A 24,772-nucleotide genomic window follows, 5' to 3' on the forward strand; every position below is an offset into this window, starting at 1 on the left:
AGTTGGTGTGCTCCCTCTGGTGGTGATTGCAGGTATATGAATTTTAAATTATGAAATTATGTCTGCCTCCACTAGGAGGCGATCACTACATATAGATTTAATATTGAGTTTGTGAGTTCCCTTTACTGATGGTTTAAGGCATCAGAATTTTAACTTGTAAAGCTATACCTGCCTCCAATAGCGGGAACTCACTACATATGGTTTTAACATTAAGTTTGTGAGCTCTCCCCTAGTAGTGATTGCGAGCAATCAAAATGTTATAAAACAGTTCAGCTGCGTAAGGGGAAACAGGGAATTTAGATGGATGCAGGCAACAGAATATTAAGTTGTGAAATTGTGTTCAACACCACAAGGATGACCTCACTGCATATAGATTTATAATGAGGTTTGTGAGCTCCCCCTAGTGGATGCTTCAGGCAAACAGAATTTTAGATTGTGAAATTACATCTAGCTCCACTAGATGGCGCTCAGGACATATTGATTTATGATTAGCTTTGTGAGCTCCCCCTAGTGGTGATTTCAGGCAGTCAAAATTGTATCAAGCAGTTGAGTTTAAAGGGAAACAGGGAATTTAGAGAGTGTTGACTCCTTTAGAGAGTTTTGGGCTAAAATGATAGGTTTTATGCTCTAAACCGCCTCTGCCTTGGTACAACCAAATAGTGTATTCACTAACTTCATTGTGTAGTATGTCATACCAGATTTCCAAAGTTGACGGTCATGAATTTGCCTGGACGATCCTAAAGTTTTGGAAACAAAATCTAACTAAAAGGTCCTAAAAGGGGTGACGGTGTCTAAAAATGGACTTTGCTACTTCGTTATTTTTGTTCCTGAGCCAGGGTTACAGAGGACCTATCACTAGGCCAAAATATGCCGTAGAGTTCCTGAGATACTGACTTTTTTTATTTAGTGTAAATCTTACGCCTTTATCAAGGGGGCGTGTCTCACAGGATCCTCAGGGGCGTGTCCTTAGGCTTCTCTGCACTATTCTCCCGTGAGCCACACCCCCTTGTACGGATCATAAAAAATGGGTGCTCAATGTAAAAGTCCATATCTCTAGAACCATATGGCGGATTTTAAAAAACAACCAAAAAGCAGACTACTAAGGGCAGCGGCAGGAATAAAATTGGACCCAATCCTGGCAGATTAATTGTGACCAATTATTTTGAGTTGGCGCTGTGTAATCCCACATCTCGTCTGCAGAGGTCACTGCAGGGAACGTGAGCTGATATTGGTAGGAATTGGAGAAACCAAAACCCAGAGCTGGACACTATATTGTTTAAAGGGGTTGTCCAGGTTTTCCAGCCATGTCGGCCTTTACGGCCACTTTTGATACACCACGTGCCTTAATACTTTTGTAGATTACCGTAATCGTATTTCACGCCTCACATTATATATGGAGTCACCTGCTGCGCTGGATGAAATGAAAAATGTCACGACCCGAGTTTCCGCTGACTTTAGGACTTTTTATGATAATTTGTTGATTTTTTCATTTTCTCTCTTTTCTAGAAAGCAAAAGAAAACAGACGAGTCTCGGAGGCTTCAGTTGGAAAATTTCACGGTAAGCGGGACGGAGGGGTAAGAAGAACGCTTAGGAAACCGCTTAGTCTGCCACGTCTTCTACTCTAAGAGCTCGAGTCATTCGTTCATTATTGCATTTGCGCCTTTTTTTGTCTAGTGTTTAGCGTTTTTCGTTTTGCACCTTTACGCCTTAATCTTCCTTCATTTTTCGCCTTTTTTTGTCTAGTTTTTAGCGTTTTTCATTTTACGCCTTTCCGCCTTAATCTTCCTTCATTTTTCGCCTTTTTTTGTCTAGTTTTTAGCGTTTTTCATTTTGCCCCTTTACGCCTTAATCTTCCTTCATTTTTCGCCTTTTTATGTCTAGTTTTTAGTGTTTTTCATTTTGCCCCTTTACGCCTTACTCTTCCTTCATTTTTCGCCTTTTTATGTCTAGTTTTTAGCGTTTTTCGTTTTGCGCCTTTACGCCTTAATCTTCCTTCATTTATCGCCTTTTTTTTGTAAAGTCTATTATGTATGTGTTCCCCCCTTTTTTTCATTGCCGGTATGGTTTGGGGTTATTCCGGTTATTTTTTGGCAAACGTTGTGACTTAAAAGTTAATAATTGTGACTTTTTAAAAATACTCAAAATTTTGGCATTTTCATGAACCATGTGCACTTTTTTTTTTGAAAAATTTGGGGTGCAAAAGAAGTCAATGAATACCGTAAGACGAAAAATTGCTTAAAAAAAAATCCACAAGTGTTGAAGCAGGTCCTTAAGAGAAAGGCCGGCCATACTCTACTGCAGTGTTCCCCAACTCCGGTCCTCGAGAGCCGCCAACAGGTCATGTTTTCAGGATTTCCATAGGTGATGGAATTGTTGCCTGTGCAGATGATGCAATTATTACCTGTGCAATACTAAGTAAATCCTGAAAACATGACCTGTTGGTGGGCCTTGAGGACCGGAGTTGGGGACTCCTGGTCTAAAGTATTCTCCAGAACTGGACCATTTTTGTTCCATAAGTATTACCACTCTTGTCCATGGGATGTACCCGGCTTATCCCCATTTAATTAAGTGGGGATGGAATGCAATACCAGAAACATCCTAAGAGTGGCGCTGTTTTGGGAAAAAAAAATCATCTAGTTTTGGGGTCCAGTTAGAGGCTGCAATGGAGGAGAATGGATATCAACCCACCTATGAAATGATTCCGGGGCCAATCCCGATCATTAATAAAATGACTTAAACAGACAGGCCAAAGGGGAGAGGCTCCTGCTGCAGTCAGTTGTCTTACAGCAAGACACAAGAGGAGGAGGAGCTGATCTCCTGAAGCACACGGTGAACGGTTCATCACATGATTCTCAGCTTTAATTTTAAGATGAGACAAAAGGAGATTATAAAATTGCAGGATATATGTTTTGTGCATTTTCTTTGCTTAGTTTTTCTTTTGGACCCCTTACTATTTTAATTCTTCAAACTATGGAAAACAAAATAATAGTACCATGGTAACAAGAAATCCAAATCTTCAGTACAAAACCAGCATTAAAGGCTCCTTGTACTTTCCGACAACTTCCCCATTTGACAGATAACATCGTAAATAGGAAAACTGCTGATCACTTTATTTAAAAATGAAGTGGTCTTAATCCTGGATATCACTAGCAACAGAGACACCAAGACACATTATAGTAAGTGTGGTGGTCTTTGTCTCTCTACCGGAAGTGGAGGAGGGTCCTTATCTCTACAGGAAGTGGATTGTTTTTTTGTTCTTCCCCAGGAAGTGAGGTTGGTTTTTTGTACTTCCGCTGGAAATAGGGGTGGTTTTTTGTCCTTCTGCAGGAAGTGTTTTTTTGATCTTCCGCAGGAAGTGGAGGTGGTTTTCTTGTCTTTCTGAAGAAAGTAGGGGTTTTTTTTGTCCTTCCGCAGGAAGTGGAGGTGGTTTTTTGTCCTTCTGAAGGAAGTGGGGTTTTTTTTTTGTCCTTCTGCAGGAAGTGAGGGTGTTTTTTTGTCCTTCTGCAGGATGTGAGGGTGTTTTTTTGTCCTTCCGCAGGAAGTGTATGTGGTTTTTTGTCCTTCTGTAGGAAGTGGGGGTGGTGTTTTCTCCTCCTACAGGAAGTGTGGATGCTTTTTTGTCCTTCTGCAGGACTTGAGGGTGGTTTTTTGTCCTTCTGCAGGAAGTGAGGGTTATTTGTTTGCCCTCCTGCAGTAAGTGGGGGTGTTTTTTTGTCTTTCCACAGGAAGTGGGGTGTTTTGTTGTCCTTCCACAGTAAGTGGGGGTGGTTTTTTGTCCTTCCACAGGAAGTGGGGTTGATTTTTTTGTCCTCCTGCAGGAAGTGGGGGTGGTTTTCTGTTCTTCTGCAGGAAATGGGGGTGTTTTTTTGTCTTTCTGCAGAAAGTGGGGATGTTTTTTTGTTTTCCTGCAGGAAGGGGGGGAGTTTTTTTGTCCTTCTGCAGTAAGTGGGGGTGGTTTTTTGTCCTTCTGCAGGAAGTGGGGGTGGTTTTTTGTCCTTCTGAAGGAAGTGGGGGTGTTTTTTGTCCTTCCGCAGGAAGTGGAGGTGGTTTTATGTCCTTCTGAAGAAAGTTGGGGTGGTTTTTTGTCCTTCTGCAGGAAATGGGGGTGTTTTTTGTCCTTCTGCAGGAAGTGGGCATGGTTTTTTGTCTTCCTGCAGGAAGTGGGGGTGGTTTTTTGTCCTTCTACAGGAAGTGGGGGTGTTTTTTTGTCCTTCTGCAGGAAGTGGGGGTGGTTTTTGTCCTCCTGCAGGAAGTTGGGCTGTTTTTTTGTCCTGCAGGAAGTGGGGGTTATTTTTTTGTCCTCCTGCAGGAAGTGGGGGTGGTTTTTTGTCCTTCTGCAGGAAGTGGGGGTGATTTTTTGTCTTTCCACAGTAAGTGGGGGTGGTTTTTTGTCCTTCCACAGGAAGTGGGGTTGATTTTTTTTTGTCCGGGATATAGTTCTTTGTCTCTCTACAAGAAAAGGTGGTTTGGTCTTTGTGTCTCTAATAGAAGTAGGGTGGGTCTTTGTCTCTGTCCAGGAAGTGTGGGCAAGTTTTTGTGTCTCTACTGAAAGTGGGGACACGTCTTTTTCTCTCTATAGAAAGTGAGGTTGAGTTGTTTTTTCACTACTCCCGCCTTTCCATTTTTCAAACTGAATAGAGAAGTGGGTTTTCAATGCAGAGCTGGTGTGCCATTGGACAGTGGCAGACGCAATGCCTGCTGGGAAGTGAGGGAAATTAAGTCCTCGCACTGGTAGTGCTGAAGAAGATTGGATGACAAATTACAGACCATGCGAATCAGGCGATTACTAGGCAATTAGATGGATATAAGCTCCAGAAGCAGTTTTTAGGCTTTATAAAGAATATGCTGTGAACTCCTCAGCTCCCCCTAGTGGTTAGCACAGGTTTATTTCACTGACTTTATAAACAATACAGTGTAAGCTCTTCAGCTCCCCTAGTGTTTAGGGCAGGTTTATTTAACAGGCTTTTTAAAGAATACGCTGTAAGCTCCTCAGCTCCCCCTAGTGGTTAGCGCAGGTTTATTTCACAGGCTTTATAAATAATACACTGTAAGCTCCTCAGCTCCCCCTAGTGGATAGCGCAGGTTTATTTTGCAGACTTTATAAACAATACACTGTAAGCTCCTCAGCTCCCCCTAGTGGATAGCGCAGGTTTATTTCACAGGCATTATAAATAATACACTAAGCTCCTCAGCTCCCCCTAGTGGTTAGCGATGGTTTATTTCACAGGCTTTATAAACAATACACTGTAAGCTCCTCAGCTCCCCCTAGTGGTTAGCGCAGGTTTATTTCACAATCTTTAATTTTGGGACTAAATGGCTAATTTTTCTTCATTGAAAAACCCTTCTCAGAGAGAGATCATTAGTATTTTGAACATGTCTCCACCATGATCGTTTCCCCAGTGTTATGTTAATGCTCTGACATTATAACGTGTATATCTAGTAGTAAATGTCACAGACCTCTCTCGGAGTTTCGCTTACATTTGTAGCCGTTCAGCCGAGAGGTTCCCATACCTCGCATACCGTGCATGCAGAATAAGCCGCTGTCACACGGGAGCAGTGTCTGCGCTGTGTGTCTGCTAGGCTGTCATATCAGGGCTCGGCGCGTGACACATCGTCTGCAAAACCTCTGCGTGCGAAAATGACAAGTCAACAGCTCCATCTGCAGACCTCTCCGAACCGTGCCGATGAATTAGGATATGTCGTAGACGGTTTATAGGGAATTTATATCCATGAAATAAAAAATAGAAAATATATCCCCCTGTTCTTCATCAATTAAAATGAAAACTTGAGAATCGTAGAAAGAAGTCTTCTCTGTGTGGCTCATGACCTCAGCCATGGCCACCCTCCTTATCCTCACTGTTCTGTGCGTGCCTGTAAGAAAACTGACTGCAGCAGGAGCCTCTCCCCTTTGCCCCGCCTCCAGTGAGAGGAGAGATTGATAAGCCCCACCCCCTAATATGAGTGATAAGGGCTTCGGACAGTCTCCAAGTGAGGATAGAATTGATTAGCAGGGGATAAAACCTTATTTTTTGTGTAGGATTTTTACACGACTGGTTGTTTCAGGATCATGATGACTAAGGGGGTTGTCTGGTCAGACGATAAAGGGGCAGAATTTAGCAAAATCTTGTTCCAATGTGTTTTTTTGGGGGGTGTTCCTGGAAGCGTGACTTTAACCCCTTTACCCCCAAGGGTGGTTTGCACGTTATGGACCGGGCCAATTTTTACAATTCTGACCACTGTCCCTTTATGAGGTTATAACTCTGGAACGCTTCAACGGATCCCGGTGATTCTGACATTGTTTTCTCGTGACATATTGTACTTCATGATAGTGGTAAAATTTCTTTGATATTACCTGCGTTTATTAGTGAAAAAAAGGAAATGTGGCGAAAATTTTGAAAATTTTGCAATTTTTCAACTTTGAATTTTTATGCCCTTAAATCACAGAGATATGTCACCCAAAATAGTTAATAAGTAACATTTCCCACATGTCTACTTTACATCAGCACAATTTTGGAACCAAAATTTTTTTTTGTTAGGGAGTTATAAGGGTTAAACATTGACCAGCAATTTCTCATTTTTACAACACCATTTTTTTTTTTAGGGACCACATCTCATTTGAAGTCATTTTGAGGGGTCTATATGATAGAAAATACCCAAGTGTGACACCATTCTAAAAACTGCACCCCTCAAGGTGCTCAAAACCACATTCAAGAAGTTTATTAACCCTTCAGGTGTTTCACAGGAATTTTTGGAATGTTTAAAAAAAAATTAACATTTAACTTTTTTTTACAAATTTTTTTACCTCAGCTCCAATTTGTTTTATTTTACCAAGGGTAACAGGAGAAAATGGACACCAAAGGTTGTTGTATAATTTGTCCTGAGTACGCCGATATGTGGGGGTACACCACTGTTTGGGTGCATGGGAGAGCTCGGAAGGGAAGGAGCACTGTTTGACTTTTCAATGCAAAATTGACTGGACTTGAGATGGGACGCCATGTTGCGTTTAGAGAGCCCCTGATGTGCCTAAACATTGAAAACCCCCACAAGTGACACCATTTTGGAAAGTAGACCCCCTAAGGAACTTATCTAGATGTGTTGTGGGAGCTTTGACCCCCCAAGTGTTTCACTACAGTTCATAACGCAGAGCCGTGAAAATGAAATTTTTTTTTTCTTTACACCCCAGTTTTGTATTTTCCCAAGGGTAACAGGAGAAATTGGACCGCAAAAGTTGTTGTAGCCCCAACCCTAACCCTAACTTTAGCCCCAACCCTAACTGTAGCCTTAACCCTAGCCCCAACCCTAACCCCAACCCTAACCCTAGCCCTAACCCTAGCCCCAACCCTAACCCTAGCCCCAACCCTAACCCTAGCCCTAACCCTAGCCCCACCCCTAACCCTAGCCCTAACCCTAGCCCTAACCATAGCCCTAACCCTAGCCCCTAACCCTAGCCCCAACCCTAACCCTAGCCCCAACCCTAGCGCTAACCCCAACCCTAGCCCCAACCCTGAGCCTAGCCCCAACACTAGCCCTAACCCTAGCCCCAACCCTAGCCCTAACCCTAGCCCTAACCCCAACCCTAACACTAGCCCCAACCCTGAGCCTAGCCCCAACACTAGCCCTAACCCTAGCCCCAACCCTAGCCCCAACACTAACCCCAACCCTAGCCCTAACCCTAGCCCTAAACCTAACCCTAATGGGAAAATGGAAATATATACATTTTTTTAATTTTATTATTTTTCCCTAACTAAGGGGGTGATGAAGGGGGGTTTGATTTACTTTTATAGCGGTTTTCTTAGCAGATTTTTATGATTGGCAGCCGTCTCCACATTTTGAGAGCTATAATTTCTCCATACTTTGGTCCACAGAGTCATGTGAGGTCTTGTTCGTTGTGGGATGAGTTGACGTTTTTATTGGTACCATTTTTGGGTATGTGACATTTTTTGATCGCTTTTTATTCCGATTTTTGTGAGGCAGAATGACCAAAAACCAGCTACTCAAGAATTTCTTTTTTTTTTTTTTTTGGGGGTGGGGGGAGCATTTATACCGTTCCGCATTTTGTAAAATTGATAAAGCAGTTACATTCTTCGGGTCAGTACGATTACAGCGATACCTCATTTATATCATTTTTTTATGTTTTGGTGCTTTAATACGCTAAAAACTATTTTATATAAAAATAATTATTTTTGCAAGATGACGTTTTCAGTGGTACCATCCTTATTTATATCCGTCTTTTTGATTGCGTGTTATTCCACTTTTTGCTTGGCGGTATGATAATAAACCGTTGTTTTTTACCTTGTTTTTTTTTTTTACGGTGTTCACTGAAATGGTTAACTAGAGGGACAGTTTTATAGGTCGGGTCGGTACGGGTGATACCAAATATGTGTACTTTTATTGTTTTGTTTTTTTATTTAGATAAATAAATGTATTTATGGGAACAATATTTTTTTTTTCTTTATTTAGAATTTTTTTTTTTTTTTACACATCTGAATATTTTTTTTTTACACTATAACATTGCCACCTCCCTGCAGGACCCGGAAGGCCCCCCGTGGCCATTTTGGATCTGGGGCCTGCTGGGAGAAGGAGGTAGGAGACCCTCGGAGCAACGCGAGCACATCGCGTTGCTCCGAGGGTCTCAGGGAAGCACGCAGGGAGCTCCCTCCCTGCGCGATGCTTCCCTATACTACCGCCGGAACACTGTGATCATGTTTGATCGCGGTGTTCCGGGGGTTAAGTGCCGGGGGCGGTCCGTGATCGCTCCTGGCACGTAGTGCCGGATGTCAGCTGCGATAGTCAGCTGACACCCGGCCGCGATCGGCCGCGCTCCTGCCATGAGTGCGGCCGATCGCATATGACGAACTATCCCGTCGGTGGTCATACGGGCCCAACCCCACCTCGACGGGATAGTAGGTCATATGTCAGAAAGGGGTTAAAAGGAACCTATCAGCAGGTTTTCATTATGTGATCTGAGAGCAGTATGATGTAGGGGCAGAGACCCTGATTTCAGCGATGTGTCACTTACTAAGCTGTGTTGTTGTTTCAATAAAATCAGCGTTTTATCAGCAGGAGATTATCACAACAGGACTAGGTGTCTCATGCCTCCTAGTTCAACGACACCCCCACTACTGATTGGTTGCTTTCTGTGCATACTTACAGAAAGCTGCCAATCAGTGGTGTGGGTGGGGTTATACACAGCATAACATTCCGAGAACTGTTAGATCTGCAGCAGAGAAAATTGTGATTTTTAAAAAAAATGACAGCATGTAGGGCAGCAAGTAACACATCGTTGGATTCAGGGTCTCAGCCCCTGCATCATGCTGCTCTCAGATTACATATGAAACAATTCCCCTTTGTCAATGGAGGAGACCAGTTAAAGATGACCAGTCATAAGAGTCCAGATTTGGCATTGATTTTATTCCCGCTACTCCCCTGAGTATTCCGCTTTTTTATTTTTTCAAATCCACCATACGGTTCCGGAGATATTTAGTTATAATTTTTATGGTCTTGACCAAGGATTCCGCGGGGGCGTGTCTGTAGAATGATCTGCATGATTAACGTTTGAGCCACGCCCCTTTGTGTAGAACAAAAAAAATAATAATTGGCTCATATCTCTGGAACCGTATGGCAGATTTTAGAAAAGAAAAAAACTGAATACTCATGGGAACAGGGGGAATAAAGTAAGAGCTAGAACTGGTTCCTTTTACCTTCTTTAAAATTGGTAATGTCTGTACCAGTAAATTAATTACTTACCAGGAAACCGGTCGGTATTTCGCTCCTTTAGGCACAGAACAGGAAAAAGATAATTTTTTACCACATCAACTAATAACAGAATTTTTCCTTAATTTGACCCCAACGAGAACCTATAGATTTTCCTTTTCTGTCTCTGCAGCTTCACCAACCACCACTAGATGGCGCCAAAAACATATGTCACTTATGTATGACATCCTGTTAGCGTCTTATGTACGCTGCTGTTACAAATAAGACTCCTTGCGATTACCATCGTGGATCCGCAATCATCCCAAATAAGTTTAGTTAAGGAAAAAAAAAGAGAATGGAAAAAAAAATATTCATACGAATTGTAGCCTTTAAACCTCAGCATGATTTTTTTTTTTTTCGTGTATGTCTGCAAAAATGCGAGACCGTTGCAATACATCAGTTCTGAGTTAATGAAGCAAATCACAATTCATTTAATTTGCATGCAGAATTTGCAGTGAAGCTTCGGGAAGATTGCCAGCTCTTGTAAACGCCTCAGCTGCCGTTCAGGCCGCTCGGTTCGTACTAATAATAATAATAATAATAATTTTTATTTATATAGCGCCAACATATTCCGCAGCGCTTTACAAATTATAGAGGGGACTTGTACAGACAATAGACATTACAGCATAACAGAAATACAGTTCAAAACAGATACCAGGAGGAGTGAGGGCCCTGCTGCTCGCAAGCTTACAAACTATGGGACTAATCATTAGATCATGAGGAATGCGCTCCGCTCCTATGTGATACAAGCATTGCGCCGGCTGTAATAAATTATCCATATACTGGGATCGTCCATGTTTTACTGTTGTGCTAAAGCTTTGCTCTTTATGCCTCCTGGTGTTGAAATTTCCTGGAATCTTTGTTTTCTGGGTAGATTTTACCTAGACTTGAAAATATCAACCCGACATGACCCATGTATCAACCTATCAACCCATGTGATACTGTAGGACAAAGGTTCATTGTAGCCCAAATGTCACCTCTAGTGGTCTAGATGGCCGTGTAACATATTTAGCTCCATCCCAGTTGGCAAAATAGGAATTGTAAGACCACCCATGAATCTCAAAAGTGAACACCCACTTTGGGTGGAATTTATGCAAACCTAATCCCTTTTTTTTTACCGGGACAATGCCTCCAAAAACTCAGCATAGTCCCGACTAGTTTTGGACTGTTGGTAATTATCGATACACAGAGTCTGCATCTTCTTGGCTCATCAAGGTTGAGGTAGTGCGATTCATGTCTATCATACTGAAAGTGAGGAAGACAAGGTCCATTGTGCCGCCATATATCTGGAGACAAGTTTGAGCAGCCCAAGGGAACAAACGGCAAGTGGCATCAGGCTAAAGAATACCCCTAGTTCAGGTCTTTATGGCTCAGGCCCTATAACTGCTTTCTATAGCCTGTATTCAGGTTCTTAAAGTGGACCTGTCACCAGATCAAAAGTGTCCAGTTTTTGGTCATATTTTATTCCTGCTGCTCCCCTGAGTATTCTATTTTTTGTTTTTTTGTAAATCCAACATACGGTCCCTGAGATATGTCTTTTTACTTAGGTGCTACTTATTAAGGCCTTCACTGGGAGGCGTGGCTCACAGGATTCTCAGGGGGCGTGTCTTTAGGCTGCTCTGCAAGATCAGCCTGTAAGCCACACCCACTTATTAAGACCTTAAAAATCACTGATTAAAAAGATTCATATCTCAGGAACCCTATTATAGAATGAAAAAAAGCAAAAAACAAAATACTCAAGGGATCAGTGGGAATAAAATAAGAGCACAAACTGGACACTTTTTGACCTGCTGACAGAACCTCTTTAAATGTATTGTCCCATATACATCCACAGGATAGATGATAAATGTATGATCACTAGTGGTCCAACCAATGAAACCAATGGTCCAAAAGTCCTCTGTGTGAATAAAATGCTAGTAAGCATGTGCAACTACTCAACCATTCACTGTCTATAGTAGTGGTGGTTAAACAATCTCATTACCATTCCATTCACACCAGAGAATTTGTGTCCCTCTTTTGGGGATTGGATGGGGTCTCAGCACTAGAGCCTCAATGATCATTCATTTATGACCAATTTTGTGGATAGGCGCTAAATGTTGGCTATGGGACAACCCATTCATCTACTGCATCCCTCTGTCTTTAAGAGTTATTGGGCGAGGGGTGTTGTGAATTCTGTGATCAAGCTCCCTCCTGTGGTCACGAGTGGTACTGCGGCTTCTGAGTTTCCTTCCTCAGGTGATGAGGTTAAGTCGTTAGGTGCTGCTCTATTTAACTCCACCTAGTGCTTTGATCCTGGCCTCCAGTCAATGTTCTAGTATTGGTCTTGCTTCCTCCTGGATCGTTCCTGTGGCCTGTCTGCTCAGCATAAGCTAAGTTCTGCTTGTGTCCTTTTGTTGCTATATTTTCTTTCCAGCTTGCTTTTTTGGTTCTGCTTGCTTGCTGGAAGCTCTGAGACGCAGAGGGAGCACCTCCGTACCGTTAGTCGGTGCGGAGGGTCTTTTTGCCCCTCTGCGTGGTTGTTTGTAGGTTTTTGTGTTGACCGCAAAGCTTTCTTTCCTATCCTCGGTCTATTCAGTAAGTCGGGCCTCACTTTGCTAAATCTATTTCATCTCTGTGTTTGTATTTTCATCTTAACTCACAGTCATTATATGTGGGGGGCTGCCTTTTCCTTTGGGGAATTTCTCTGAGGCAAGGTAGGCTTATTTTTCTATCTTCAGGACTAACTAGTTTCTCAGGCTGTGCCGAGTTGCATAGGGAGCGTTAGGCGCAATCCACGGCTACCTCTTGTGTGGTTTGATAGGTTTAGGGATTGTGGTCAGCAGAGTTTCCACGTCTCAGAGCTCGTCCTATGTTTTGTGGTTTTTGTCAGGTCACTTGTGTGCTCTGAACTTCAAGGTCCATTGTGGTTCTGAATTACCTATTCATAACAGTACTGGAGGCCCAAAGTACTATGCTTCTCAATAGAGGGAAAAAAGAAGTTCTGAGACCATTTTTTTTCTTTGCACTGTGTTTTGCCTTTTTTTTCCCCTAGACATTTGGGTGGTTCAGGACACAGGTGTGGTGATGGACATTAAAGGTCTGTCTTCATGTGTGGATCTTCTCACTGCAAGAGTACAAAATATTCAAGACTTTATGGCTCAGAATTCTATGTTAGAACCAAGAATTCCTATTCCTGATTTGTTTTCTGGAGATAGAGCTAAATTTCTGAGTTTCAAAAATAATTGCAAACTGTTTCTGGCGTTGAAACCTCGCTCCTCTGGTGACCCAGTTCAACAAGTTAAGATTATTATTTCTTTATTACGTGGCGACCCTCAAGACTGGGCATTTTCCCTTGCGCCAGGAGATCCTGCATTATGTAATATTGATGCGTTTTTTCTGGCGCTCGGATTACTGTACGATGAACCTAATTCAGTGGATCAGGCAGAGAAAAATTTGCTGGCTCTGTGTCAGGGTCAGGATGAGATAGAGATTTATTGTCAGAAGTTTAGAAAGTGGTCTGTGCTCACTCAATGGAATGAATGTGCTTTGGCAGCAATCTTCAGAAAGGGTCTCTCTGAAGCCCTTAAGGATGTCATGGTGGGATTTCCTATGCCTGCTGGTCTGAATGAGTCTATGTCTTTGGCCATTCAGATCGGTCGACGCTTGCGTGAGCGTAAATCTGTGCACCATTTGGCGGTATTATCTCAGCATAAACCTGAGCCTATGCAGTGCGATAGGACTTTGACCAGAGCTGAAAGACAGGAACACAGACGTCAGAATGGGCTGTGTTTCTACTGTGGTGATTCCACTCATGCTATCTCCGATTGTCCTAAGCGCACTAAGCGGTTCGCTAAGTCTGCCACCATTGGTACGGTACAGTCGAAATTTCTTTTGTCCGTTACTTTGATCTGCTCTTTGTCTTCCTATTCTGTCATGGCATTTGTGGATTCAGGCGCTGCCCTGAATTTGATGGACTTGGAGTTTGCTAGGCGCTGTGGGTTTGTCTTGGATCCCTTGCAGTGTCTTATTCCATTGAGAGGAATTGATGCTACGCCTTTGGCCAAGAATAAGCCTCAGTATTGGACCCAGCTGACCATGTGCATGGCTCCTGCGCACCAGGAGGATATTCGCTTTCTGGTGTTGCAAAATCTGCATGATGTGGTCATGTTGGGGTTGCCATGGCTACAAGTCCATAACCCAGTATTAGATTGGAAATCAATGTCTGTGTCCAGCTGGGGTTGTCAGGGGGTACATGGTGATGTTCCATTTCTGTCTATCTCATCATCCACCCCTTCTGAGGTCCCAGAGTTCTTGTCTGATTACCGGGATGTATTCGATGAGCCCAAGTCCAATGCCCTACCTCCGCATAGGGATTGTGATTGTGCTATCGAGTTGATTCCTGGTAGTAAGTTTCCTAAGGGTCGACTGTTTAATTTATCTGTACCTGAGCACACCGCTATGCGGAGTTACGTAAAAGAATCCTTGGAGAAGGGTCATATTCGGCCGTCGTCGTCGCCATTGGGAGCAGGGTTCTTTTTTTGTGGCCAAGAAGGATGGTTCGCTGAGACCTTGTATTGATTACCGCCTTCTAAATAAAATCACGGTCAAATTTCAGTACCCCTTGCCGCTGCTATCTGATTTGTTTGCTCGGATTAAGGGTGCTAGTTGGTTCACCAAGATAGATCTTCATGGTGCATATAATCTTGTGCGTATTAAACGGGGCGATGAATGGAAAACTGCATTTAATACGCCCGAGGGCCATTTTGAGTACCTAGTTATGCCATTCGGACTTGCCAATGCTCCATCAGTATTTCAGTCCTTTATGCATGACATCTTCCGATAGTACCTGGATAAATTCCTGATTGTATACTTGGATGATATTTTGGTCTTCTCGGATGATTGGGAGTCTCATGTGAAGCAGGTCAGAATGGTGTTCCAGGTCCTGCGTGCTAATTCTTTGTTTGTGAAGGGATCAAAGTGTCTCTTTGGTGTTCAGAAGGTTTCATTTTTGGGGTTCATTTTTTCCCCTTCTACCATCGAGATGGACCCTGTTAAGGTCCAAGCCATCCATGATTGGACTCAGCCGACATCTCTGAAAAGTCTGCAAAAGTTCCTGGGCTTTGCTAATTTTTATCGTCTCTTCATCTGTAATTTTTCTAGTATTGCTAAACCATTGACCGATTTGACCAAGAAGGGTGCTGATGTGGTCAATTGGTCTTCTGCTGCTGTGGAAGCTTTTCAAGAGTTAAAGCGTCGTTTTTCTTCTGCCCCTGTGTTGTGTCAATCAGATGTTTCGCTTCCGTTCCAGGTTGAGGTTGATGCTTCTGAAATTGGAGCGGGGGCTGTTTTGTCGCAAAGAGGTGCTGATTGCTCGGTGATGAAGCCATGCGCCTTCTTTTCCAGGAAGTTTTCGCCTGCTGAGCGAAATTATGATGTTGGCAATCGAGAGTTGCTGGCCATGAAGTGGGCATTCGAGGAGTGGCGTCATTGGCTTGAAGGAGCTAAGCATCGCGTGGTGGTCTTGACTGATCACAAGAACTTGACTTATCTCGAGTCTGCCAAACGGTTGAATCCTAGACAGGCTCGTTGGTCGCTGTTTTTCTCCCGTTTTGACTTTGTGGTTTCGTACCTTCCGGGCTCTAAAAATGTGAAGGCGGATGCCCTGTCTAGGAGTTTTGTGCCCGACTCTCCGGGTTTGCCTGAGCCGGCGGGTATCCTCAAGGAAGGAGTAATTGTGTCTGCCATCTCCCCTGATTTGCGGCGGGTGCTGCAAAAATTTCAGGCTAATAAACCTAATCGTTGCCCAGCAGAGAAACTGTTTGTCCCTGATAGGTGGACGAATAAAGTTATCTCTGAGGTTCATTGTTCGGTGTTGGCTGGTCATCCTGGAATCTTTGGTACCAGAGATTTGGTGGCTAGATCCTTTTGGTGGCCGTCTCTGTCGCGGGATGTGCGTTCTTTTGTGCAGTCCTGTGGGATTTGTGCTCGGGCTAAGCCCTGCTGTTCTCGTGCCAGTGGGTTGCTTTTGCCCTTGCCGATCCCGAAGAGGCCTTGGACACATATCTCTATGGATTTTATTTCGGATCTCCCCGTCTCTCAAAAAATGTCGGTCATTTGGGTAGTTTGTGATCGCTTCTCTAAGATGATCCATTTGGTACCCTTGTCTAAATTACCTTCCTCCTCTGATTTGGTGCCATTGTTCTTCCAGCATGTGGTTCGTTTACATGGCATTCCAGAGAACATCGTTTCTGACAGAGGTTCCCAGTTTGTTTCGAGGTTTTGGCGAGCCTTTTGTGCTAGGATGGGCATTGATTTGTCTTTTTCCTCGGCTTTCCATCCTCAGACAAATGGCCAGACTGAACGAACCAATCAGACCTTGGAAACATATCTGAGATGTTTTGTTTCTGCTGATCAGGATGATTGGGTGTCCTTTTTGCCGTTGGCTGAGTTCGCTCTTAATAATCGGGCCAGCTCGGCTACCTTGGTTTCACCGTTTTTCTGCAATTCTGGGTTCCATCCTCGTTTCTCTTCAGGGCAGGTTGAGTCTTCGGACTGTCCTGGTGTGGATACTGTGGTGGACAGGTTGCAGCGGATTTGGACTCATGTAGTGGATAATTTGACCTTGTCCCAGGAGAAGGCTCAACGTTTCGCTAATCGCAGACGCTGTGTGGGTCCCCGACTTCGTGTTGGGGATTTGGTTTGGTTGTCATCTCGTTATATTCCTATGAAGGTTTCCTCTCCTAAGTTTAAGCCTCGTTTCATTGGCCCGTATAGGATTTCTGAGGTTCTTAATCCTGTGTCTTTTCGTTTGACCCTTCCAGATTCTTTTTCCATCCATAACGTATTCCATAGGTCATTGTTGCGGAGATACGTGGCGCCTGTGGTTCCATCTGTTGATCCTCCTGCCCCGGTTTTGGTGGAGGGGGAGTTGGAGTATATAGTGGAGAAGATTTTGGATTCTCGTGTTTCGAGACGGAAACTCCAGTATCTGGTTAAGTGGAAGGGTTATGGTCAGGAAGATAATTCCTGGGTCTTTGCCTCTGATGTCCATGCTGCCGATCTTGTTCGTGCCTTTCATATGGCTCATCCTGGTCGGCCTGGGGGCTCTGGTGAGGGTTCGGTGACCCCTCCTCAAGGGGGGGGTACTGTTGTGAATTCTGTGATCAAGCTCCCTCCTGTGGTCACGAGTGGTACTGCGGCTTCTGAGTTTCCTTCCTCAGGTGATGAGGTTAAGTCGTTAGGTGCTGCTCTATTTAACTCCACCTAGTGCTTTGATCCTGGCCTCCAGTCAATGTTCTAGTATTGGTCTTGTTTCCTCCTGGATCGTTCCTGTGGCCTGTCTGCTCAGCATAAGCTAAGTTCTGCTTGTGTCCTTTTGTTGCTATATTTTCTTTCCAGCTTGCTTTTTTGGTTCTGCTTGCTTGCTGGAAGCTCTGAGACGCAGAGGGAGCACCTCCGTACCGTTAGTCGGTGCGGAGGGTCTTTTTGCCCCTCTGCGTGGTTGTTTGTAGGTTTTTGTGTTGACCGCAAAGCTATCTTTCCTATCCTCGGTCTATTCAGTAAGTTGGGCCTCACTTTGCTAAATCTATTTCATCTCTGTGTTTGTATTTTCATCTTAACTCACAGTCATTATATGTGGGGGGCTGCCTTTTCCTTTGGGGAATTTCTCTGAGGCAAGGTAGGCTTATTTTTCTATCTTCAGGACTAGCTAGTTTCTCAGGCTGTGCCGAGTTGCATAGGGAGCGTTAGGCGCAATCCACGGCTACCTCTAGTGTGGTTTGATAGGTTTAGGGATTGTGGTCAGCAGAGTTTCCACGTCTCAGAGCTCGTCCTATGTTTTGTGGTTTTTGTCAGGTCACTTGTGTGCTCTGAACTTCAAGGTCCATTGTGGTTCTGAATTACCTATTCATAACAGAGGGGGTCTCAGAACTGCCCCAATGATCACACTAGAGATGAACATAAAGATGGACACTACCCTGCTCCAACGTCAACCTCGGTATCCCATGGTATCTAGACCAGAAGAATGTGAGCATTCAGGGGCGTCGCTACCATGAGGCGAGTTGAGCTCTTTGGCTCAGGCGGCACTGCCATCCCTGAAGAGAGGGGGCGGCAGATTCTGTCGGTGAACATTCTCAGCCAGAATTCAAATTCCGGCATCCTGGGCCCCTCTTGCGTTTTCTATGCTCCTAACCGCTAGTCCTCACGTGGCGTCATGAAGTGCAACACGTACAAAGTCATAACGTTGCAGGACCTAGTAATCTCAAAAAGGCGCCAAGGATTCCGGCCAAGGAAGTTCAAATCTTTTTCCTCGTCTCTAATCACCACTGATCGCGTTTCCTAAAAGAGTCAGAAAAACCTTAAACGAATGACTATGAAAAATAAGCCAAAACCTTAAGCATCGAAAGTTTATAGCCTTAAAGAGTAACCTTTTTGACCCTTGGCTAAAATTGGAATGGATCCCACAATTGGCAGTGTTCACCACCATAAGAAGCTTCATGGCAACAAGAAATTAAAGTTATGGTTCCCATGACCTTCATGTCAACTTCTACGCAGCCCTAAGCATGCCGGAATGGTCATGGTTGTTATACCCATTTCTCGGATTAGATTTTGTTTGCCGTGCGTCCCCACGCTTACTTTATACTATTTTTATAAGCGAGTGGATGAAAACATAATAAGACCAGATGATGGATCATATTCTATGGGTTCAATAAACAAAATGTAAATGCTTTATTTAAGAGAACATTGGGGAAAAAAACAGTAAAAAGTCATATAAAAAAACAGTATAAAGACCGGCATGCTGGTATGTAATAGCGACACAACTTTTGTTGGCAATACATAAAGAATAGCTGACAACCGGTAGTACGCTGTATTTTCCGCTTTGGCATAAGTCATAAAAAGCCATATAAATGCCGATATAAAGTAACATATTCCTGAAGGATCAGGGCAACTCTATATCCCCCAATGTGCCTTACGCTCTGCAAAAACAGACCTCTCCATTCAGGGTCTACGTACTCATCACAGCCCGGTGGGGTCGTGGGGAGGCGAATTCTCTCCTATAATAAATCCGCGACATCGCCACTGGTATAATATAAATGCTCATTTTACGGAGAGAAGGGAAGGAGTTGTGCTCAGTATATATATATATATCTTTTTAATGTGAAGCACTTTTGTGGGATGGAACGTCAAAGAGCGAGCCTTCATAGTGGAAGTAACACATCTATTTGGACAGCTGCATTGTAACTTCCTAAAGGTCTGTATTTTCGGGAGAATTGTGAACGTAGTTAAAGCAGATCGAGCTGTGATCTATGGGTTATGTGTATCCATACTTATTGAATGAAATCTTTGCTAGAACATGGCCACCTTACTAGAACCCTACAAACCTTCTCCTACCCACCGGCATCCCCGACTTATCTTTTGATTAGTCAGCCCGCTGCTATGTCCCAGACATAATGTCGCACCTAACTGGGCCAATAAGCCCGGGTCCTGCAAAACATTTTGCTCATCTCTAGCTACAAGGCAATGATTATCCGGGATTTTTTTTTAACAATGTGCCTGAGAACTGACAGACAGGTGCAGCGTCCCAGGGTCCTGGTCATTGCAGTAATGTCATTCTTCCACCAGGGGGAGTGATGTTACGTCAGAATGCAATAAAGGAGATCACCCAACCAGGTATCACAAACCACACAACACACTTCACACTCCAGGCCGCCAGGGGGAGCCATGCTTCTATCTATTAGGGCACTCCTCACAACTAGGTAAAACTGGTAGTCTGGATAGGAAGAGAAGAGAGAAGCTGGCTGGAGAGAGAGGGAGCCAGATGCAGACTGAGGTCTGCGGAGGATGAGGGTCCACAAAGCTGCGCCTGCCCCACGTGCGGCAGCATCCTAAGAAAGAGACGTCAGAAGGGAATTGTCTTGTAGTGAGTGAGAAACAAAGTCATAGCAAAAGGAGAGGAAACCAGAAGGAGTTCTGCCCTGTAAAAGGCTGCCTCCTTTCTGAGGCGCAGAAGCTGGTAGCCAGAACACCGAGGGAATAAGGATCTCTATGCTTTACTTCAGAGACTGGCAGGACAGTTAATTCCATATTGGCTGCCCGACCTTATACCCAGGAGGCACGGTGGCAACTTGTGGGGGGCCAGGGTGTGATAGTGTCCCTGTAAAAAGCCTCAGGCCATCAGTCATACGGGTTTGTCCTATCCTACCCATCAGGGGGACAGAGAGAAAGAGACGTTACATCTACAATAGTTGTGAGGACCTCACCAAGAAGCTCAGCAGGGAGGGACTACAGCACTTAGGCGCTCGAGGAAGGCTACTGATTTCCACCTGGATAAGGGGACTCTGGATTTGTCTTCAGGCCGGCCGAACTCTGCCTGCCCTGTGATCCGGTGCTCTGGACCGTGGATGCTGAAGCCTCCTGTAAAGATAAAGAGACTGCAACCTTGTGTCCTCGTTCTTTACTGCGCCTCTCACCATCCACCATCTACACACTGGGAAGCCCTGGGGACATACTTCACCTGTGGGAAGATATACCATCCAGCTGCCATAACATCAGCCCAGTGGACCCCTAAGCAGCATCTGTCACCCTGACCGAATACCACAGGTGGCGTCACGAACATTATCCCTTTAAAGACATTTCCCCCCATTTATCAACGGACGTCCCTAGGGTCACGGACCGGGTCAGCCACCGTGACATCCCCCTTGAGAACCGAAGGGCCCAGCTCGGAGTACCCCACTGCTCTAAGGCGGGGCAATCCACAGGTAGTACCTATTGCCAATGTCTGTCAGCACTGAGTGGTCACAAACCGCTCCTGCCGGTGACTCAGCAGCTTCCGCTGATATCATGTCGATAGAGCAGCAGCTTCTCTCTTTCTCTTCTCTCTTATCTGGGTGTGACGTCATGCTGATTGACAGCCAGCTACCCATTGTCTAACTGCGGGAAGCCATCAATCAACAAGATGATACAAATTACCCTTTATCGACAGAGCAGCCCAGAAGAAGAAGAGTTGCTCTGTTGACGTGGAGCAGCCTAATTGCTGGCTGTAGCAGTCAATGAAAGTCAGCAACTACCTGCCTGTTAGTGGGGTCAGGCTAGGGTTAATCCTAACCCTAACCCTTTTAGGCCATAGCAAAAAAAAAAGCCTGGACATCCTTTTTAAGTAATTTTTTGGCACAAGGATTATCTGCAAAATGAAGAAAGGAGGTCATCAATTTTAAAGAGCTTCTCTAGTTTGGAGAACACATTTTCATACACCCTATTGGGCGTCCTATGCACAGGATCTTCATCTGTTGGTCATGATGGAGACCCAAAGAGCATCTCTAACTCTGGAGGACCTGCCCTGTCCTGCCAGGGACACAAGCCACCTATTACATTTTTACAGGCAATCGGTAATGCTTTGTATCCCCAGTGGTGGAACTACAGAAAAATTGAATAGTTACTGCTTGGTTTCTTCACAGATAACAGCTGATAATTGGGGGTGCCAGTTTCAGAGATAGGGTCATCTTATTGTTGAGAGATCCTTCAACAAATAAAACCTACATCCGGTTTTTGGCATACAAGTGTAATACCTATTTTTCACGGATAGCACTCATACCTACCTGAATGGGGTGATTTTCTGCGAGTGATCCATGCAAAGTCACGAAGACAAGTCCAATTTTAATCTGAGTGTCGGATCAGAATCGGCAACGTAAGTCTACAGGTCTATGAAAAAATTGGAAAGCATCTGACTATCGTCCGATTTTCATTGACTGTTACATATGAAACATTTTTCACATACGAGAATAACTGATGATACTTTGACCAAACTCGAACCAAATTCGGGTAAAATTCAAACCAAAAATCACTGATAAAACTGATGACGTGTAAAAAATGAGGACTAAGGTTTGTCCAAAGCGTTCGAAAACCCTTTAAAGGGTTTGGAAAAATCATGAATTGAATACACTGCCTCAAATAATGGATTTATCCCAACAGTGAAGATCTTATTTTAAAAACGCTGCCTCCGCACAATGCCGCAGTCCGATCCAGAACAAGGCCAATAATGGACGGACATGTAACCAGACTTATTTCCAATCATTCTACGCTTGGAATTAGAAACTGGTGATATTCAATGTAGACTGCTGATGAGCAGGACATTGTACCTGCCCACCTATCTGTGGTCATGTTCTGGACAGAAACCCAGCACTTGAGGGATTGCCACTTTTGGAATAAAGTGATTGGCACTACTGGGTGAAATATGTTATATAAGGCAGTTATGCCAGCGCTGATTGGACGCCGGCGTCACGTGTCACAACACCGCCGTCACAGTGGGAATAGCGACGACACGGGTGTTGAGTATAAGCGTTATTATTTTATCGGGGCCAAACATTTTAATCAAGAATCGTATCATTGCAAAAATATGCAATTAAATCCGAAGAAAAAATGGACATGCTACAGATTTCACATCCGCAGAACTGGTTAAATTATGCCGCGGAAATTTTTAGCATTTTTAATGCTGGTAATGTAAAGCGCAGCAGTTTTTTTGCTTTATGGGAATGTACCCTTAGTACGATGACCAGCATGTGGCCATCTATGACCAGTGCGGGTCCACCTTTCCGCCTAACAGTGCACAGATTAAAGAACAAATACCATTTCACGCTACAAACTTGAGCTCCGTGAACATAACTTGAGCTGCTGATTGATCTTTTTGGAAGTCCCTGGGTTTCTGCATTCGCTGATCTATATTTTCTATCATAGCTGGGTGTAGAGTTGCAGTGACATCCCCGACAATCACAGCTGCTTCACCAAGCGCTTGCCTCATCGCCGAACCATGCTTGATTACACTAGAGATGGTCACGCTTAATACTTCTTGGATTGTTTCAATTTCCGTGATATTCACCCGTGTTTGGTGAGCAACGGGGGGGAATAATGACTTTGGAATTCAAGCATTTGTGACATGTTCTTTTGTCATGTGACTTTTTACTCCTTTTTTTAACCAGTTTGGTGCTGAATCAGTGCATTGTAGATTTTTAAAATGTACCAATCAAAACCTATTGTGAAACATGGTCTTGCTGCCCCCATCCTACATAAGAAGATATATCAGTCTAAGATGGTCAAAAACTGTCTATATTCTCATGCTCGGAATGTTACCGTGAACAATTCCTTTTTATTAGCATTATTTAGTTACTACAAGAGCTGGAACTTCCTTTTCCTCTGTTCCTGGCATTCATAGCTCCAATGACCTCTTTGCAGTCCTTTCTGTTATGTCTGAATGCAGTTTGACACAGAGAAGAGCAGGAACAAAGAGACACGGTCCCTCCCTACTTCCTGTAAAGAGACAAAGTGCCATCCTTACTTCCTGTACGAAATAAAAACCCTCCCCAACTTGTACTAGAAAGACAAAGACCTGCCTTACTTCTGGTAGAGATGGAAAAATACACACCACCTCTGGTACAGAGACAAAAATTTGTCCCCATCTTCTGTAGTGAAACAAAGACCCATCCCTACTTTTTCAAGAGAGAAAAAGGTCCTATTCCAACTTCCTGTACAGAGACAAAGACTTACCCCCATTTATTGTAGGAAACAACTCCCCTTTTCCTGTAGAAAGTTAATGACCTGACCTACTTCCTGTAGAGAGGCAAAAATCAATCCAACCTCCGTTAGAGCAAAGATTTGCATCCCACCTCAAGTAGAGAAACAAAGACTCATCCCCACTTCCTGTAGAGATACGAAGGCCCCACCCCAATTTCCTGTAGAGAGAGAAAGATCCCCCTTACTCCCTGTAGAGAGTCAAGTCCCAACCCACCTTCTATGGAGAAACAGAGATCCATCCCCACTTAATGTAGAGAGACAAAGGTCCTACATTTACTTCCTGTAGATAGAAAAGATCTGCCCTCTTTGGTGAAGAGCGACAAAGACCCACTCCACTTCCTATGGAGATAATGGTTCTCCCCCAATTCCTGTAGAGAAAGGAAAACTCACACATTATTCCTGAAGACAAAGAACTGCCCTACTTATAAAGCAATAAAAACGCACCCCACCACCTGAAGAGACAAAGACCTGTTACATCTCCTGTAAAGAAACAAAGACCTGACCTCTATCTCCAGTTGAGAAATAAAGTCCCATCACCATTTCCTAAAGAAAAACAAAGGCCTTACCCCTACTTATTGTAAAGAAAAAAGACCCACCACCACTTCCGGTAGGGTGACAAACACCACCCCTATTTCCTGTAGAGAGACAGAGACCTGCCCCATCAGCTTTAGAAAAACTTAGACTTGCCCCCCCACTTCCTGTAGAGATAAAGACCCTCCACCACTTCCTGTAGGGAGATAAAGACCACCCCTATTTCCTGTAGAAAGACAGGGACCCACCCCATCACAGTTAGAAAAACTTAAACCTGCCCCCCAATTCCTGTAGAGATAAAGACCCACCACCACTTCCTGTAGGGAGACAAAGACCACCCCTATTTCCTGTAGAGAGACAGGGACCCTCCCCAATACCTTTAGAAAAACTTAGACCTGCCCCCCACTTCCTGTAGAGATAAAGACCCGCCACCACTTCCTGTAGGGAGACAAAGACCACCCCTATTTCCTGTATAGAGACAGGGACCCTCCCCAATACCTTTAGAAAAATTTAGACCTGCTCCCCACTTCCTGTAAAGATATAGACCCACCGCCACTTCCTGTAGAGACAAAGACCCACCCCCGCTTCCTGTACGGACAAAGATCCGTCGCCAGTCGCTGTAATTTGTCTTGGCATTTCTGCTCCTGAGGAAGGATTATGCTTTACACCAGGCACCGGACAGTAAGTTAGACAGATTAATTGGAAAAGGTAACGAAATGTTTCTAAAATGCACCTAATTTAGCACATCAAATGTGACAATTTAATAAATTTGCAATCTTTACGTTTATGAACCCTGGTAACCAATATTTTAACTCCAACATACAAGTCATCTGGATGCCCGGTTGGCTGTTCTCTTGAATATCCAGAAGGGGGCAGTGAGTGGAAATACTGCCCCAGGTTAAGAAAATCCTAACTGTACTGGAGGAAACATAACGGTGTCGCAGA

General features: G+C 44.0%; 1 protein-coding gene across 2 annotated transcripts in view; it reads left to right on the forward strand.

Moving 5' to 3' along the window:
* Window positions 1–24,772, forward strand: part of TSPAN9 (tetraspanin 9) — a 500,490-nt gene that overhangs the window by 82,562 nt on the left and 393,156 nt on the right. For both annotated transcript variants that reach the window (XM_069763444.1, XM_069763445.1), the window contains exon 2: window positions 1,507–1,558. The gene's annotated coding sequence lies outside the window, so the exon portion shown is untranslated. The remainder of the gene's footprint in view (window positions 1–1,506; window positions 1,559–24,772) is intronic.

This window comes from Ranitomeya imitator, chromosome 4 (genome assembly GCF_032444005.1).
Source record: "Ranitomeya imitator isolate aRanImi1 chromosome 4, aRanImi1.pri, whole genome shotgun sequence".
In the NCBI taxonomy this organism is placed as follows: domain Eukaryota; kingdom Metazoa; phylum Chordata; class Amphibia; order Anura; family Dendrobatidae; genus Ranitomeya; species Ranitomeya imitator.